General features: G+C 41.1%; 1 protein-coding gene across 1 annotated transcript in view; it reads right to left on the minus strand.

The window, feature by feature from the left end:
* tmem178bb (transmembrane protein 178Bb) overlaps positions 1–18,268 on the minus strand; it is a 96,199-nt gene that overhangs the window by 43,022 nt on the left and 34,909 nt on the right. The gene's annotated exons all lie outside the window — the stretch shown is intronic.

Genomic DNA, 18,268 nt, shown 5'->3' on the forward strand with positions numbered 1-18,268 from the left:
ACCATGCTAAGAAAACATGCTGATGCGGTTCAGTTGGAATTTTGTACCATGCTCACCATGTTAGTTTATCATGTTCACATGCTAACCATGGATAACAAGCGGTATCCAAGCTGAATGTCAACTCAAGATGCAGGAATTTTAAATCAGACACTGGACAATTTAAAATCTTGACTAATAATGGTCACAGAAGGTCAGAAGTTTCTTAATTAAGATTATTAAGATTCATCTTCTAAAGCAAAACTAGGTCTGCACTCAAATTGGATTGTAGTCCACCCAGTAGTTGTTTGATAGTGGTACAACTCTACTGAGATTGGTCGACAACAACAAAGAACCTGTTTTGTCGTTTGAATTGCTTCGACGTTTCGACAGACAGTCTTAAATTCCCACAAACGAAAGTCTCATGACGACACACTCGTAGCAAAGACATTGTTGAAAGAGCTCGTATCGGGTTTGGCTTGTTGCAGAGGCTGGACACACACGGGCACGTGGGCGAACCGATCACAGGAGCACCCCAGAATAATTAAGAAATTAGTGGCACGGGGAGGAGAGAAGAAATCCTCTGCTGCATTGACATGTAATGCTGACTGGTCGGAAAAGTACGTCATTGACTGGTGCTACAATGTATGCTGAAAATCTAACTTGTTGCCCTCGTTGAGTTTTATTCAATATGTTATCGTCTTACTGTGATTACGTGTTGTTTCAGACATGTTGCTCATATCTGTTTCATATTACAGGTTAATAGATTAGCAGGTGATTGGAAAATCACAGGGTTTTGTTGAATGGTGGTGGCAGGCCATTTTCTTTTTGCTCCCTTTTTCAATATGTAGGAACATTTTCATATCACCTCAATATGTAAGGCATTACACTGGTTCTGCTGTTTATTTCATGTATTCATACAAGGACACTCTCTCTGGTGGAACCAAAGCTTCAGTGGACATCATGCTATGTGCATTATGATTTATCAGCCTGGTCTTATTGCACCTCACATTTTGCTTTTATCCATAACAAACACACATTTCCACCCCAGCCAAATGTAAAAGCATATTCCTCATTGTTTCGCTTTCACAATCTCCAGTCTCTATTTTCACCACTACCCTATGAGGCAAAAATAGAAATGCAGTAATTGTTTATCTAATCTCTATCTTTTCTAGTTCGCCATTATCTTCTCAATGACCCTGTGTCGGTGTGTGTCTGTTTCGCTGTATGAACACAAAGTGTGGCTGCAAAATACAATTGGTTCACACGATGACTGTAATTTTCTGGCTGGTGGAGGGAGAGCACTGCTTCCTCTCGACACCATTACATTACACCACATGTCCGCTCTAATTATTTCTGGCAAGCCTGTGTGGCCCACTGAAAATTACATTATTGGAGTCCCGTTAGATTTGAACTGCACAAACAGAGACAACCGGGATTACACTCCACTGCCTCTCCTCTGTCCTGCAGCCATGCACACACACACACACACTGGCATAAACATGCACGCCCTGGAGACCGCAACTGCAGACAATGATAATTACCCATTCATGACTATCTCTTTAGCTGCGGTGTGCTCGGCACCCAGTCTTTCGGAGACGTGGTGTGTATGATGAAACTACAGTGCATTAAACGGAGCTGTGTACATCCTGAAATATGATGAATAGAAATCATTATTATACTGTCAGTTTGATTCATAATCCTTCACGTTACAGGATGTAAAGATTCATAATTCATAGAGCATTCTAAGATATTTACTTTCCACATTTACAACCAATAAGACGAGGCCAGAGTCAGGGGTGGGAGCTCACTGCTGTTAATCAATACGTGATCACATCTCTTGTCTAGCTCTCCTCACACAACGAGACTTCAAAGTTAGGATTAGCTGCCGGGGAGATGTCCCTCTGGCTGGAGTGGAGAGGTGGACAGAACGTGACGGAGCAGGGAGAAGCCGGGAGGACGCGTGCATATCATAGCTTTATAAAAGCTTAATATTCTGAAGACATACGGAGTGTATTAACTCTCTTTGCTGTTATCTATCCTGGGTTTTGCCTGACAAACTGTGGAATATCGTAAATATTGACAGATGGCATCTTGTAAATAATCTCTTTAGGCTCCATACATTAGTCTCATATAATCCTGAGGGTTTTATGTTTTTATAACTGGTGACAGCATGTGATATGAAAAAATACCTCAATACATGAGTATTTTTAGCCCCGTCTGGCAGTGGGTTGGGCAGTCTGTCCATCAACCACTCAGCTCAATGATGCTCAAGCCTGAGGACATAATCCCAAATTAATGGTTATGAAGTAATTCTGTCTACCACCTTAATGTTAATATATGGCTACACAGTAATGAATATTTAGATCCTTATATAAAAGTAATACCAGAAGTGAATCATTTAAAATTAGCAAAGTTTTATCAATTTTATAGTTATATTATTGTGATTATATAGTTATTTATCTTTAAAGTTATAGTTTTATATTATAAGATAATTGTTATTGATTCAATAACTCATAAAAAAAACTACATTTGGCAGTTGTGAATAAAAATACTGTTAATTTTATCTACCTTACCTAAGGACAAGTAATAGCATAATGAAAGTAGAGCTTAAGTTTTTGTGAGCTGTAACCTTAATGATATGACTGTGTATATAATACATTAATGCTGGTCTAATATCACATTTATTATCAACTGTATTCAAAATATATTCCACATTTATGGGTCGAACTGTTCGGGACTTCGCTACGGACTTAAGAATATGCCACACCAACATTGGCAGCTAATGATTAACATAGGAAAACTCTGAACACCATGCCTTCTGGAATATTTGTGAGACTTCATCAGTGCTGCAGCATAATTGCAAATACGATTTCCAATGTGAAATCTTAATCTATAATGGTTTGTATGTCGATGCTTCACTTAATTGGATGCTAACTCTGTCCGGTAACTCAGGACATCTGGTAAATGTCAGTCCACTCCTGTTTCCAGGAAGGTGCTTCTATTGAGGAATAGCATCCACTAAATGTTCTAACCTCACCCCCGTGTTCCCTCGTGTCTGGCATCATAATGCAGCACAGATTAATCAGGGATCTCCCTGTGTAATGCATGTACTGCTCTATTGATGTACTCAGTGATGGAATTCCTTAAGGCTCCCACAAGTCATCTCAGGTTACCTCAGAGCCGTTTCCCCAGTGAAGCGTTTGAAGCTGAATCTAACCGTGTGATCGCGCTGGCTTTAGAACACCAACTTCTGGTGGTGTTACAGCATGAACAGAAAGGTGGCTCGCAGTGATCTGTCTTATGTAGTAGAGTCATGGGGTTGTTATGGATTTTCCTGATGTTTGAGGAAGCCTCTGAGAACTGGAGGGATTTCAAATAGGCCAATAAAACTGATGACCCTGACAAAATACTCATCAGAGCAATATGGCGCAGGGCTTCTATAACGGAAGCAACTAATTTGAAGGCAGCACACCAGTGCTCGCAAACTGCTCACAGACAGGTATTAAAAAAGCCACAAGAGGGTACAGTTCAAATTATGTGCATTGGTGTTGCAGCGTTCATTGGCTCATTGGCATTGTGTGGATGGAAAATACAGCACCGACAATCAAGAATGGGCTGTAATTAGCGCTGGTTCTCATAATTCACATTTGCATTCAGGTAATCAATACTACTCAGCTGTCCGTTATGTGAGAACAGCCATCCTATTATATGTTTTGATGAATATATACTTCGATTCAAAGAGTGGACCTGACAAGTGGTGAGAGTCCATTAGGTCGAGAGGTTTTGAGCAGACGAATGCAAGAACACCAACATTTCCTCTCATCAGTGGCACAAAACCTTCAACCTGACAAATAGCAAGTTTTTCCCCTAATGCATGGGACCAAAGACACTTGATGGAGAAAAGACAAATCCAATAATGGTAGTTTAATTTCCCTCTCTGACGTGAGTCCACCACCAGCAGCTGCAGGTTCAGTTCTGACCCGACCCAGTCAGTGGTCACTTTATTCTTAATGATCTAACATTCACCACCATTGTTCTGGCACCCAATGACTTTTCCAAGTTACTTATATCCATCCTAAGACAATAGCTTATTAATTAATTCAACAATGTGCGATAGAAAACACTTCCATCACAAGGATGTTCTTCCTGTCGTGTTGTCTGATAATTCATATCAACTCATCTCAGAGGTATCTACTGCAGCTCGAGTGGAGTCCAGAATAAACCCCACAGAAATCCACTTTTTAATATGCAGTCCCCGTATAGCAATGCCAGAGGAAAAAAAACCAAAACACTATTGCATAACCAGCTAACCCACTCTGTATTCATTTCCTCTGCAGTGTCAGTCTACAGTGACGTCCTGCATGCAACATTCATCTCTCAGGAGCAGCTGGGTTTATCCTCCCCCTGCCCTCCCACAGGGAACTCGGGTGTCAGATAGCAGGGATACACCTGTGAGTGTTATGCTGAGAGCAGGATCTGTCAGTAGCTTGTCTGACAAGAGATCATCTCACATTGGCCCGGAGGAGACCACTCATAAGTGCTTTCCGTATCGATCAGCTCATTTTGCAGATCAATCATCATGTGCACAGCTGCATAACATTGTAGAGATCTGAGTGCAGCTATGTCTTTCCAGACACTGAACCCATGTGGTCTAGTTCAGATTTTATTTTATCAAACCCAATGTTTTTAGTATTTGATGACCTATCTTTTTCTTTTTATTATTTTATTGTTTCTTTTTTATTACAGTCTACCTTTACTCAGTATTATCAGATGGCATAAACATGCACAAAGCATTCACATGATGTGTGAGTTGCTCTGAGACCTCTTTCCCCTCAATGACCAACAAGTAATTTACTGTAACGGCAGAGAACCAGGACTTTAGTAGAAACAGGTGTATAATACAGACAGGTGTTAAAGAGGCCTGCATGCTCCCAATTTGAGTTTCTGCTTTCCTTGCTAAACTGTCTTGATACATTCAGAATGATGCCCCTCTAGAGCTGAACAATGTGAGACTCACCACAATGCTATATTCCATTCAACCCCGCTAAGGAGGTTATGCTTTCACCCCTGTCCTTTTCTGTTTGATCGTTTGTCAACACAAAATTTACTAAACGTATTTCCACATAACATGGCTGAAGGATGGGACGTGGGCCAAGAGAGAACCCATTCAATTTTGGCATCATCCCAGAGAAAGGACGGGATCCAGGAATTTGTTTCTTGAACATTGCGAGACATTATCATTTATTTCCCAGGGAATAATGAATGAATTTGATGAAAATAAGAGCTGATTTCTATGAGCGTGTTCAATTTGGTGCAGCTTTGTTAAATTTGAGTGGACTGTGGGGCCTTGGCTAAAGCATGTGTCTAAAAGTGCTATTCTTGTTCTAAAATAAATGTAAGGACCACTACTGTTTTGTTTTTATGTTTGATCACCGTTAAGCTACGATCAGTGAGACTCACGACTTCCTACACACTTTTTCACATTAAAAACCTTCCAGCAGCTCAAACGCCATGATCCTCCAAATTCCTAGTAGGAATAATGATCTCATTTGCATGTAATTAGGGCTTTAATAAATATAAGTATAATCCTTTCATTAGCTATACCGCTTATCCTTTGAGGAAGCCACATTCACAATCACACCTACAGGCAATTTAGATTCACCACTTAACCAGACCATGTCTTTTAAATGTTGGAGGAAGCCGGAGTACGATGCAGGCACAGAACATACAACTTCCAAACATAAAGGCAGGTTTGAACCCAGAACCTTCTTGCAGGGAGATTATTCTCCAGTATTCTTTGTTATATATGCGTTGGAATCTCACCAGCCACAGCTCATTGTGTGCAAAAATCCAATCAGCCCTTGTTTTCAAAAGCACATTCCATGAACCCATTTGGCTCCGCTTTTAGAGTACATTTCCTCATATGTATTCTGGCCTCAGGTAATCCAGTCTCCCTGTTTAAATATTTATGAAGGGATGAGGCACCACACAACGCTCTTAAAAAAAAACCTAAAACGTGTCAAATGCAATAATCGGCAGCCTAGTCCTGACTATTTACAAATATTTAGATAGAGAAGAGAAGTGCATTTTATAGTTAACTCAAAAAAAAGGTCATATTGTCCAAAAATGCAACGAGTCGACAGCGTTGTGAAGCAATGAGCAGGGTTCTGGAGCAGAAGCAGCCGTGTGACTCAGTCGTGCGTCTGGCAAACACACAGGAACACATTTAGAGAGAAGCTTCAGTGTAATGGCTTGGATGTGAGTCCACACCTTCTCCCTACTATGCTTCATTTTGTCTGTACCGGTACTGGTCCAAAATAGACCACGAATTGCACGCAACTAACCCCCCTCTATCTATCTCCACCCACCCCTCAGCCTGCAGCTCCAACTCTGCTTATCAAACACACAGTCCTCTCCTACACTACATTATGGAAAATAGTAATTCAGTCAGTCAGTCATAATTGAACCAGCGAAGAAGAACATACTTCACAGGGTCACTTATAAATCCATGTATGGTTTGTGTTTTATGTATAACTCTTGTCATGCCCACAGTATCAAACAACTATTATTGTGTTGCTGTAAGCTGCCGTGCACGTTGTGTCTTAATGCATCGTACATAAACACTGCATTTGAGTAAAACCTAAAAACTTAGGGGAGGGGTTCTATTGAAGAATTGTCCGACTTGGCTAAGAAAGCTTAAAATGGCTGTGAGAGCATGTTGATAATTCGGAGCAACCTCGAGGAATGTGTCAGCATTTTGCGGGACAGATTTCAAACTGAATCTGGAAAAAGTCTTGAGAAACAAACCCTGCACTCTGCTGCTACTTGATCGCTTGATTCACTCGCAAGTTAGTAAGTGGATTTTTCTTAAAATGTTTCTTAAAATAACCATTTCCCTTCCACGTACCTCATTCATTATATTTTACAAGACCTTATTTACAACACTTTAATAGGTGCAGTGGTGCACATTTTTCTATCATGTTGAATTAGTGTGAATGAATCAAATAATATAATTGATGTGATGCAATAAAATAATGTTAACCTTTTACATAAATAGATACATTAAACACACAATATACTTAATAAAATCAACATTTGAGGCCAAACATGTTTTGAGTGCACAGAGAAGCCTCATCTCAAACCTTGAAAATGCACTAGCACTGCAGACATTTTATAAAATGTTAGGCCGACACCACTTCACTGAGAAGTAAGCAAGTCAATCTTTTACGTAAAAAGCGCCTCTCAAGAGCAGAGACCTCACAAAGTGTTTAACAGAGGAAATAATAAAAGCAAAGATGTACTTGATAAAAAAAGAGAAGACAATACATTTAGCAAAGTGATGAAAGGCATGTGGGTGTTGAGCTGCTTTTTGGAGACATCTACAGATCTTAAATCCTGAGGAAGAGAGGTCCACAATTTAGGAGTCAAGATCTGTGCATTCCCCAGTAGTTTTGTTCTAGGGACAGTCAAAACAACCCTGACCAGCAGAGGACTGCAGCAGAGTCTAAGGTAGACAGAAGCCTCACCATCTACAGCTCTGTGGGAGATTGAGATACGTGTATTTCATTTGGATTCTGAATTTAATGAGGAGCCATGAGAATCGCTGTCACATGTGACCTTTTGGAGGATCGGTTCAAAAGCATTTTGGACAACTTGTGACTAAACCTTTTACTGAGATAGATGAAAAGGTAGTTGCAATAGTCAAGATGTGATGAAATAAAATAATTAACATTTCAATGATCTGCTTGAAATGCAATGGGGTTCAGCTTTGCAATGGTTCTATGCAGGGGAAATGAAGGACTAATCAAACAAATTTTGGTCCAGATGAGTCAGAGCCTGGACCATATTAACAACTCGATTTCTATGAATGATTTAACTCAGAGACACGAGACCATCAATTATTTTGGAGAAGACAAAAGGGTCAGATATTTTAGCATCTTTAGCTTTTGTATTTTCGGCTCAGCTGAATGTGTTTTGAGATTTGAATGACACATTAGCTCCCATCATCTGCATAACGGTGATGGGAGATTACTTTGAAGGGCCCTGTTAACTGTCCAAGGGGATATAGAAAAATAACAGAATAGGATCAAGGACTGAACCTTGCGGCATTATACCAACAAACTTTTCCCTCTATATTTGAGCCTCTCTTCCAATCACAAAAGGCCTTTCACTTAAACGGAGATTAATACATACGCCTACCGAAGATTTTCAAAAACTCACTGCTCAGCCAAGATATGGTGGTCCACTGTATCAAAAGCCGGCTTTTGAATGTGAGAGCTAAAGATGTGGAATATCGTTCGAGAGGAAAAAGGGAATCATTATTCAAGAGCAAAGCCAAGAATATGCCCACAGCTGTGAGTCAAACATATGCTGAGAGATTACAGCCTCTGTAATATTAATTGATTTTAGGCTACAACTGTCGCTTACATCAACATGAATGTTAAAATCAGCGGCAATGAAATCTGGGAGGCTGAAAAAAAAAATCAGTGGATTCAGTTAGAAATGATCAGTTCAGGCTGTGTGGTCAGAAGATAAAAAAGAAAAAAAGAAAGTGAAAAAAAGAAAGGATTAGTGCATCCGACTTTAATCATTTGAAGTTACACATGAAAAGGACGACCCGGTGTTCACCAGGCGACTTGCAAAGAGGTTCCTGAACACCACAGCAAGTCCTCCACTGTGGCCAGAAAGTCTGGGTGAGCTGATGAAAGTATAATCCTTAGAGCAGAGCTCGATGAGAGGGCCAAGTCCCATATTCCTCTGCCAAGTTTCCCTCATGAACGGAAAGATTAATTTTTCCTCAGACAAAGCTAAATCAACTCAAATAACTTTTGTTCTGCGGAGCGATTATTCCGCACTGGTATTCTGAGAGGTGCAGCGGTATGGCTGTCAACAGGAGAACCTCAGGGGGTTCAAATGATGCAGAGGATGGGGATTCACTCCACCACACAGGTAGATTCCACTGGAGAAAAGGAGCACTCATCCCACTGGGAAAGTAAACAGGTCAAAGAAAGGAGAGTCTGACATTCCCACACCCATAGATAAGGGAAAGTCATTCCACTGAATAATAGGATACACCAAGCCAAGGCTCGGCAATAGTGAACATTGCTGTTATAAACCTCGCTTCCAGATCTGTCTCCAATTCACCTGGACCCCAACCCCCAGTGCAGAGATGAAGGATGGAGGAATATAAATGAGTGGAAACACAAAAACTCTCTGACCAACAGAGAGCCTTTCGATTGTAACACTCATGCAGAGTGAATAGAGCAACTCACAGAACAGGTAGGGATCACGGAGGTGGCCGGGAAGTGACGCAGACACACACAGGCACCATCATGCCCAGAAACAAGGTGTTATTTAACAGAAGCATTCTTCGCAGCTCTGAGACGGAGGCATTTTGCCCCCCCCCTCAAAAAAAAAGGATTTCTAGCTCATTTAAGCAAAATTACCCTTCAGGGTTCTGCAAACTTCTGTCAGCCAGACACTGTTTGTGAAATGATTGTAAGTAGAAGTGATTGCACTGAAGGAGTGGCCCTGTGTGTGTATATGTGTGTGTGTGTGTGTTTGTATGCATCCCTTCCCATATGAGTATATTGTATCCATACTGTTTGGATGCCGTTCTTGGAGGGGTGTATTTTTGGAGTCTTTCGAATGACTGGGCAGTAGCGAGGGACTCAGTCTAATCTCCTCCTTGAGCGATCGTGCTTGACCTTTGGTGAAAGCTTAATTCTAAATGTGTATTTAACTCTCCGCTGTCTCAATAATAAAGACGAAGGGTTGTGATGTACATAGAGATTTTCTTCTTACTCCCCCTGGCTATTTAAGTCAAGTATCACCATTTGAGGAACTAAAGTCTAATAGATTAGATGAGTGGCTGCAAAAGATTATATCAAGTTCATCTCTAAGCATTTAGTGCAGAGACAGGTGAAGAATGCATTTAGTAGCACAAACAATGGATATATGAGAAACTGCCATTCTGACAAAACACATTCCAACAAATCAAGAATTCTGTAAATATAACAATAACTTTTTAAAAGATGTTTTTCCATTTATTTTGGCCTCGATCCCACAAAATGGCCATATGTGGCCAAAACACAGAATTAGATGAAGCCTTCTAAATATAAAACACATATTTTCACAAGCTAAATGAAATAATTATGGATATGATTGACTTTTATAGTACGACTCCTGAAATTGATGTGAGACGACGTCTCACTGTTGGAGTTGATGGAACTACAGGAACACAGTGCGGGGGTGCCGTCCCTTATAAATGATGACTGGCATCAGTACAGTCATCAAGATGCAGAGAGAAATTTCGCCAGACAATAATAAATTGAAATTTGGTTACCTCATGCTACTCACATAATAAATAGGTTATTACTTTGCACCAGGTGATATGACCCCCTCCCCCTGTTTGTTTTTCTAAATGGAAAAAAAAACAACCTGCATCGGTTAAAAATAAAATGCTGCTAGATAAATACTTCGTTTGTTGAACTGGAGTTTCCTGGTTAGAAAGAAATTAACAAATATGTGTATTTTGCCAAAATGGGCATTTCACAGTCATTTATTAGTGTGCTCATATGATATTTACTTTTTTACTTGCAAGTACATGCATCTACTCACATTGCAGAGCGAAGCTTTCGTAGAAGAGAGCCAGCTGCAATACTCAGTTTCTAAGGTGGAAGAAATACAATAGGGTTCAATAGTTCAAGGACCGGCTAATACCAACACATACTGATCCTTAGGATCAGCCTGGAACATCTGTCTTTGCACCAATGCAGAAAGTAGGAGTAGAAAAGAGGGAGCAGAGATTGGAGAGGTTAAGTCTGTAATTCACATCCAGTTTGAATGCAATGTTGGCTTGGTTATAATCATGACCGCATTATTTATCTATTCTAATCCAAGTGTTGGTAATGGTCTTGTTTGCTAAAACCATGAATTTCTGCTCACCACACCACACTAGTGGTCAAACAAGGAAAATGGAAAAAAATTAAAAAAAAAAAAAAAACAATTGCATGGACGTTTAAAATATTACTGACAGTAATCATGGGCTTTGGGTGAAATGCCAAATACAACAAATATTTTATGAACTACCACAAGGGAAAATTGAAAACAGCAATGTAGCATTTGGTCAAGCTACCCTCCACTTAGTAGAGAAAACAAATCTTTCTTCCAGTTTCCAGAAGATTTCTAATTGGAAGTTACCACAAAGTGTAGGTTACTGAAGTTAAACTTAATGTCACTGTCCACAGAGACAACTACTTTAAAGATGCTACAGAAAGTCATTCCTCGGTTTTCAGTTTGTACATGTAAAATACACAACATGTAAAGGAGGTAGCTTGGAAGCTTGCCCAGTCGTTCCTAGTATTACAGATTACGATTGGCCATTGGTCCAGGGATTATGGTCCAAAGATGTTTCATGGTTGAACTGTATAGATGTTCTTTATTATGTGTTTAATAGTATGTTACAGTAGGATTTGATTTTTCGTTTTTAAGTATCTTATTGAATCAGTCAGGGAGAGGCGCAGTTACCCTTTAAAGTACGAGTGCAACCCCTTTTATATTTCATGAGACAAATCTATTTCTTGTCTTTAGTCTGGGAATGTTGAATTCAGAAGTTCTTGCCCTCAGCTAAGGCCATGCAGCCATGTCACACTGCCCATGCTGAAATCTGAATCTAAACAACATGGCAAATATAGGAAACCACCAGACAAACGTATGTAGCTTACAACGATACATGGAGGTGGGGTTGCTGTACAGCACCCTGACATCTTACAGCTCTGACCGGTTCATCTCCTCAAGACCACACGCATGTCGTGTGCATTTCCCATACACAAACAGCTGTCACGGAACTTCTCCTTTCGCCACCATCTCTCACACGGACAATGGGCCGAAGGGCGTGCAAATCAATTAGTCCTTCTTTCGCTCAAATGCGACGGTATAGTTTCATTTTCGCACAACAAAGTCAGCCATCTAATAGAATCAATAAAATACATAAAGCAGCAGGACTGAATGTGGACAATTACCAGAGAGCTCTGTCATTACACTATACATTCAGGGACTATGTCCTGTATTAACCTCATTGTCTGTGTAATAGCTTTGTGTATGTTACATCACTATTCATGTTATGAGTAGACAGTACACTTGTTCAAGACAATAAAGGTTTTTAACTAAAATGGTCTGTTCTTAAAGGCAACAGGTTTTCTTTTCAGCTACATTTTCAGTGGGGGCCTTTATAAACTGAGTTTCCATTCCTGCTAACCATAATAATAATTCATTAATTATACAGTAATTGATCAATTCTGAGCTAACTGAATAACAATTAGCTCCCCTTTCTGTGCCCCACAGTTATCAAATCTGTTCGAGGTCATTCGATGTATTTACAGTGGTCCCTGTTAATGCAAACTTCCATTTCTGAGCAACGCTACTAAGCTATTTACTCTTAACTTTATTATTACAGAGCTCATCAATGTCACATTTCAGATACTTATCAGTATATAAACCGAAGCAGTAGACTTTTTGAATCAAAATGCATATGTGCTAAATTATTTAGGGAAATTAAAACTCTCCTAAATTGACTTAATGAATTATGGGGAAAAAAACAAAGATTTGATTAAAATCATCATTGGCACTGTGGTGAATACTGTACTTAGATTGGAGAACATCCCCAGGGGGAACCTGAGCCAGCTGCCTTGGCTTGTTTCATTTGTGCCCATGGCAGATACTGTAGGTTGGGCAGCTCTCTGCCAGATGGGAGGTCCTGCTGCAGTTCAAGCTCTACATGGCCTCATTTTTGTGTGACCCACTTCATCGCTCCCTCTGGCCCTCCTCCCTGCTCCCACACCCAGACCCATGAGATTAGAATGGCGAGCAGGCGGGGGAAGGCAGCAGTACAGGCATCCTGATGCTGCACCCCCCCCCCAGCTGGGATGATGCACAGAGGCAGATGGGGGGTGGAGGCTTGAGGGAAAAGGCCGGGTCCATCCTAAACAGCCCGACCCTTCTGTATCCGCTAACACCAGCTGTCTGTTATTTTACCTCTTCCTGTATCCTCACACAGTGAAACTCATCTACCGCAAATTTTAGGGATACATCAGCTGTGTGTGTGTGTGTGTCTCAATCCCACACGGACGTATAACCCACGCTTAAGTTGTACTTCTAATCAAACGAATATATCTTTAAGGGATGTCATGCTATAAAAATGGGGTGACACATCGTGATTGACAGCTGAGACTGACTCTCATTAGGTGGAGCGTGTCTATAGGCAGGATGTTTATACTGCGGCTCCACAGCACATTCACTATCTAGCTTCAGTTTTGCAGGATGAGAGGAAGTGGGGACGCATCATCCATCTTTATAGTCTATGTGTTAATGCTGAAAGCACTATACTGTAGCCTGAGAGACGCGAGCATGTGCCGACGTAAGCAGTGCAAACTAACTCATTATAACAGGGTGAAGGCAGCCGGATTAAACCGAAACTATCTGCAAAAAAAAGCCATGAAAAGATTGAAATGAAACGATAATTTAGACTTAGAAGCAGGACCCATCAATAGAATCCTTTTTATTTCATGAATAAAAAAAAACAATGTGTCATTAAGGTTATTTCAGGCTGTTTCTAAAGTGGGGAGCTTGAAAGGGATTGAAGGTAGATGGGTTCTTTGCAGCATGGTCCCGTCCGCCATTAGCTGGTCTAATTCGGCCAGCACGGGGCTGTCACATCCACGTCTTCAGTAATAACCAATTAAGGAGAAGAAAACCTGGTGTTTTCTCCTGCGAGGCTCGTGGGGTTTGACCCAGTCTGTCTAAGTAGTTCCTTTTCCAAAAACCAACGCAAAGCTTCTGAACACACCTTCACCGCAACCAGAAGGAAGCCCAAGACTGTTAAAGTGATTCTATTTATACCATGCATTTAGAACTGCACAGGAGAACACAAAGGGAGGAGGAAGGATTATTCCGAGAAGATTATTCCTGGAAGAATGAGGCTGTCCTCAAAAAAAGGTTAACCTTACTATGCACACGAATAACGCTTGATTTGGCTGTATATGGCTCAAACCAACAAAAAAACTGCTGAACAAAATTAGAGATCTTGGTCATTGTACAAAGAAAAAGACAGATATCGTTGACTGCCAATAAACATATACCACCAAGGAGAAATGTGCCACTTTTTGTGTCTAAGCAAACACTTGTTTTGGAATGGGTCAGTGCACCTTCCAGCACCTTGAACATGCCTTCATGCTTGTTCAGCATTATAATAAATACAAATATAGCCTTGGGTCTTAGATCAATGCCCTCGCAAACTGAACTTTCCAGAGCCACCTTCTATTTCAGTTTTAGAAAAGTACATTGCAATATGTACTCAGTGTTCAATCATTCTGCCCCAACAGCCCAGTATATTAAGATCCCTGCTGTACAGGGTTGACGGTCACAATACTATGCTTGGTTATGTGAATTCTATTCTGTAAAATTCAGATTAGAATTCAAGAGTCTGCTCCTCACATATAAAGCCCTTAACAATCAAGTCCCTTCATATATCAAAGAGCTCATAACACCATATTATCCAAATAGAACCGGCTCCCACTCTGGGCTCGGGAGGCAGACACCATCTCTGCATTTAAAGTTGAACTTAAAACGTTCCTTTTTGATAAAGCCTGTAGTTATTTCTGGATCAGGTGAGTCCTGAACCATCACTTAGTTATGCTGCTATAGGTCTAGACTGCTGGGCAAACTCCCAGCATGCACTGAGCACTTCTCCACTTATTTTAATACATGTCAATAACGATGTTACCTTTTTCTCTCATAGTCCCTCTCACTCTCATTGCAGATATCTCTGACTCCAAAACTGCAAATATATTATTATTACTATTATTAACAACAATAGTTATTAGTAATTAATTATTATATGAATTGTTACTGTTATCAATACTACTCACCCCAACCAGTCGAGGCAGATGACCGCCCACATTGAGCCTGGTTCTGCTAGGTGTATCTCCCTGTTAATGAGGGAGCTTTTCTCATTGTAGGAACTGTTGGGTTTCTCTATATTAATAAGATTTTAAGGTCTTGACCTTCTATGTAAAGTGCCTTGGGATAATGTATATTACGATTTGCCGCTCTGAATTGAATTATGCCATCTTCAGTGATTATACAGCGATTTCAACACCTTGCACCCACACAGCCTGCTATCTCATCTGAAGGTCTGGGTGCTTTTTCAGGAAAGGTGGCAACCCCTCCCCTACAACAAATCACAAGTCAGTCATGTGCAACAGGGGGTCAAGAATCCCTTGAGAGGCTTTGGTAAAGGAGAATAAATGATGGATTGTATTGCAGCCACCCCCAACCCGCTCCCACCCCCTCCTGTGACCCTGACAATGATTGAAGTCCACCATCGTCCTCGCCCCACGGACCAAGATGAAACATCTATATGTTGAAAACCTGTTGAAAATATAACAAAAAAATAACAAAATCAATGTTATGTGTTAGATCCCGAGACTGTGCACTCAAGAAAAATGACAGCATCAGTGGTGCTTGTTGCAATGTTTTGGCATTGTGCCTTCTTCTGTGGACAAAGTGAATGAGAAACAGGAGACAAGGAGAGAGAGAGGGGGAGCGACAAAGTAAATGGTGCGGCCAGCCAACAGTCAAACCATTTGGTAGACCTATGCACCCAGCTTTGGCTGCCCTGTTTGTTCAACGGTTGTTTAACTAACTTAACTGTGTTTGACCGACAAGTGTTTCGCTGTGTGACTTAGGAGTTTTGTTCATGAGGAGCAAAGTGGCTTTGTAACATTCTCATAGAGTCTCAGAGTTTCAGAGGGACAAGGTCAGGGTGGATGGAAGCAGGCAAGCAACACACCGCTGTTCACATCACGTTTCCTAGCAACAGTCGATGTTAGCTTGCTTTGACTCCGATCATGATCATTCCCCGACTTCAAAAATTCAGTTCCCTCGACCCAACACCTCTGCAGGGTCAGTCCCCGGTGTTGTTTGCTACGGAAGCATCCAGACAGTGTAATGACGTCTGACTGCTGAGGAGGGGACAAAGTTTTTCTTTGTCACTTTCTCAGTGTGCAGTAGATTTGGCACCAGCTGCAGTACCTCAGCAGAATTAAATTTGGATTAATAGACTGAATATACCTTCTGTCAGTGGGGGCACATTGTCCCCTCTATGTTCCAACCTCAGAAAGCTGACAGGATTCTAACAGAGAAATCTTGCCTAGTTCAGCTCTAAAGTTGAGTCACTTCCAGCCGCTGAAATTCATTGTTTTGATTCATTTAGATTTTTTGGTCCTTGCTGAGCTGCAAGGTTGTGACAGATTTGGTTAAGCCTTTTGTGAAATATCTAATGCCCGAGGCACCTTTGTCCAATCCTTTGATGTGACTGGCACCTCAGTTACTGTCAGCAAGTTCCTTCCAGAGTCTGCAGCGCCTCGGCCTTGCAGTTAGCACAGAAGCTGTTATTTTAATTTGGAGCGCTTCTTTATTTCATCTCTGTGTGAGTTGACAACAAGGCCTGCTGCTTTTATGGAAACAAATTACTCATTAAACTCAGCATGTTTCAATAACCAGGAAGGAGCAAGAGATGCTGTCGATTCTGCAGATGGTAGATCTCTGTTTGCAATTAAAGATTGATACTTGACCAAAGATGCTGGTAATTGATCGTGTGAGAAAGTGCACTCAAACATTTAGAAAAAGAAACAACATAAAGACAATTGTGTAGGAAGCTCTCCTCAAGATGCGGTGTGCAAGAGGAGTAGCAGTCTTTAAACTGCTTTTAACAGCGGGAGGCTTTTAAGATGAAATGTCAGACGTACAGTAGCCCTCAGGTACTGTACTATAACCTTTAAAGTTTTTGGAGCTATGAAGCACGTGGACTTTTAAACCCTAATGTCAGCAAAACCTCTGTTGCTTTATATGAATTCCACACATGACTATTATCTATTTCTTCGTGGCTGTTCCCTCGGACAAGGTATCTGTCAAAGTACTAAATTGAGCCTAGTTCACGCTACATGATTTCCACCCTGATTTGCCAAAGACCCGATTAGAGAGGCTTGCCAATGCTTCGCAAACTCCAGTCAAGCCAATCACACCAGAGGACAGGGGGGGTGGCGGGGGGGGACATTTCACCTCCTTCAGCTCGTCATTCAGTAGCAGAAGGATCGGCAGGATTCGCCGTATCTCTTCTTATGTGTGATTTCTTTATCAAACACAATTTGGAGACAAGATCAACGAGACGCTGGTTTATTCTGGTGACAGATCGTGTAGTGTTTGAGTCCCGTCGCCGTTCAGGCATGTGATATGAACTCACAATGACTGCAAGACTCCCAATCACAAAACAGTGACGTGCAAAGAGATGTGACGACTTCATGTATTGTGGCTCCAGCCTGTATTTAGAATGCTTTGTACTGAAAGCCATTTCTAATACCCTAGTATTAACATCCATCCTGTGAGATTTCATAAGAATTGGCCAGCTGTGAGGTCATCAGTTCATACTAGAATGGGCCTCCTGTGACCAATTGAGTCTCACTTCCCTGCTCTTTATGCAAATAAACACATAGATCACTTCTGTTCATGGAAAACCCCTTTCTTTTTCTTTAGCCTGATCAACTATGATATGTGTTTCAAATAAATATGTGACAGTCAATGTTTATATTGGGGCTGTGGCCAGAAAAAAATCAATACATTGGCAAAAATATTTAAGTCCAGTGTAAAACAGTAGCAGGTCAGAGGACGTCAGCTGAGTAGGCGATCCTTCAATGTGACCCAGGACACATTTGCATTTACGCAGCAGAAATAATGTGGCCACATGCACCTAGCAATGTGAACGGAGAACATTCCACTAGCGACTGAACCACTCAAGATGGATGTTAATATCATGTCTGAACAGCGCAATGGAAAAGAGAAAAGTCTTGACTGTTCTTAAATATAAGTGAGCATTAAATATGAAGTAAAACAAATGTTGGAAGACGGAATTGTGCAAGCAACATTTCTTACGTTGTAATCCTGTAACCTTGCAGAATTTTAACATTCAAACAGACGTCGGATCTGTTTATGCAAGACTCATTTCCTCATTTTCCTCTGGCCCGTCTCCTGAATGCCTGCACGCCATCCCTGCACACTGTGGAACAGCTGGAGTCAAGCTAGGACAGCACTGAGCAGCGTGCTAACCAGAGCTGACCCACATACGGTTCATTGTGCACTCTGCACTTCGTGGAGAAACAGACATGCTGACGAGCCAGAGACCAGCGCTGGCTTCAGTTGGTCATCTGCAGATCTCAGCCCGCCTGCGTTAATG

Source organism: Paralichthys olivaceus, chromosome 23 (assembly GCF_024713975.1).
Source record: "Paralichthys olivaceus isolate ysfri-2021 chromosome 23, ASM2471397v2, whole genome shotgun sequence".
Lineage (NCBI taxonomy): Eukaryota > Metazoa > Chordata > Actinopteri > Pleuronectiformes > Paralichthyidae > Paralichthys > Paralichthys olivaceus.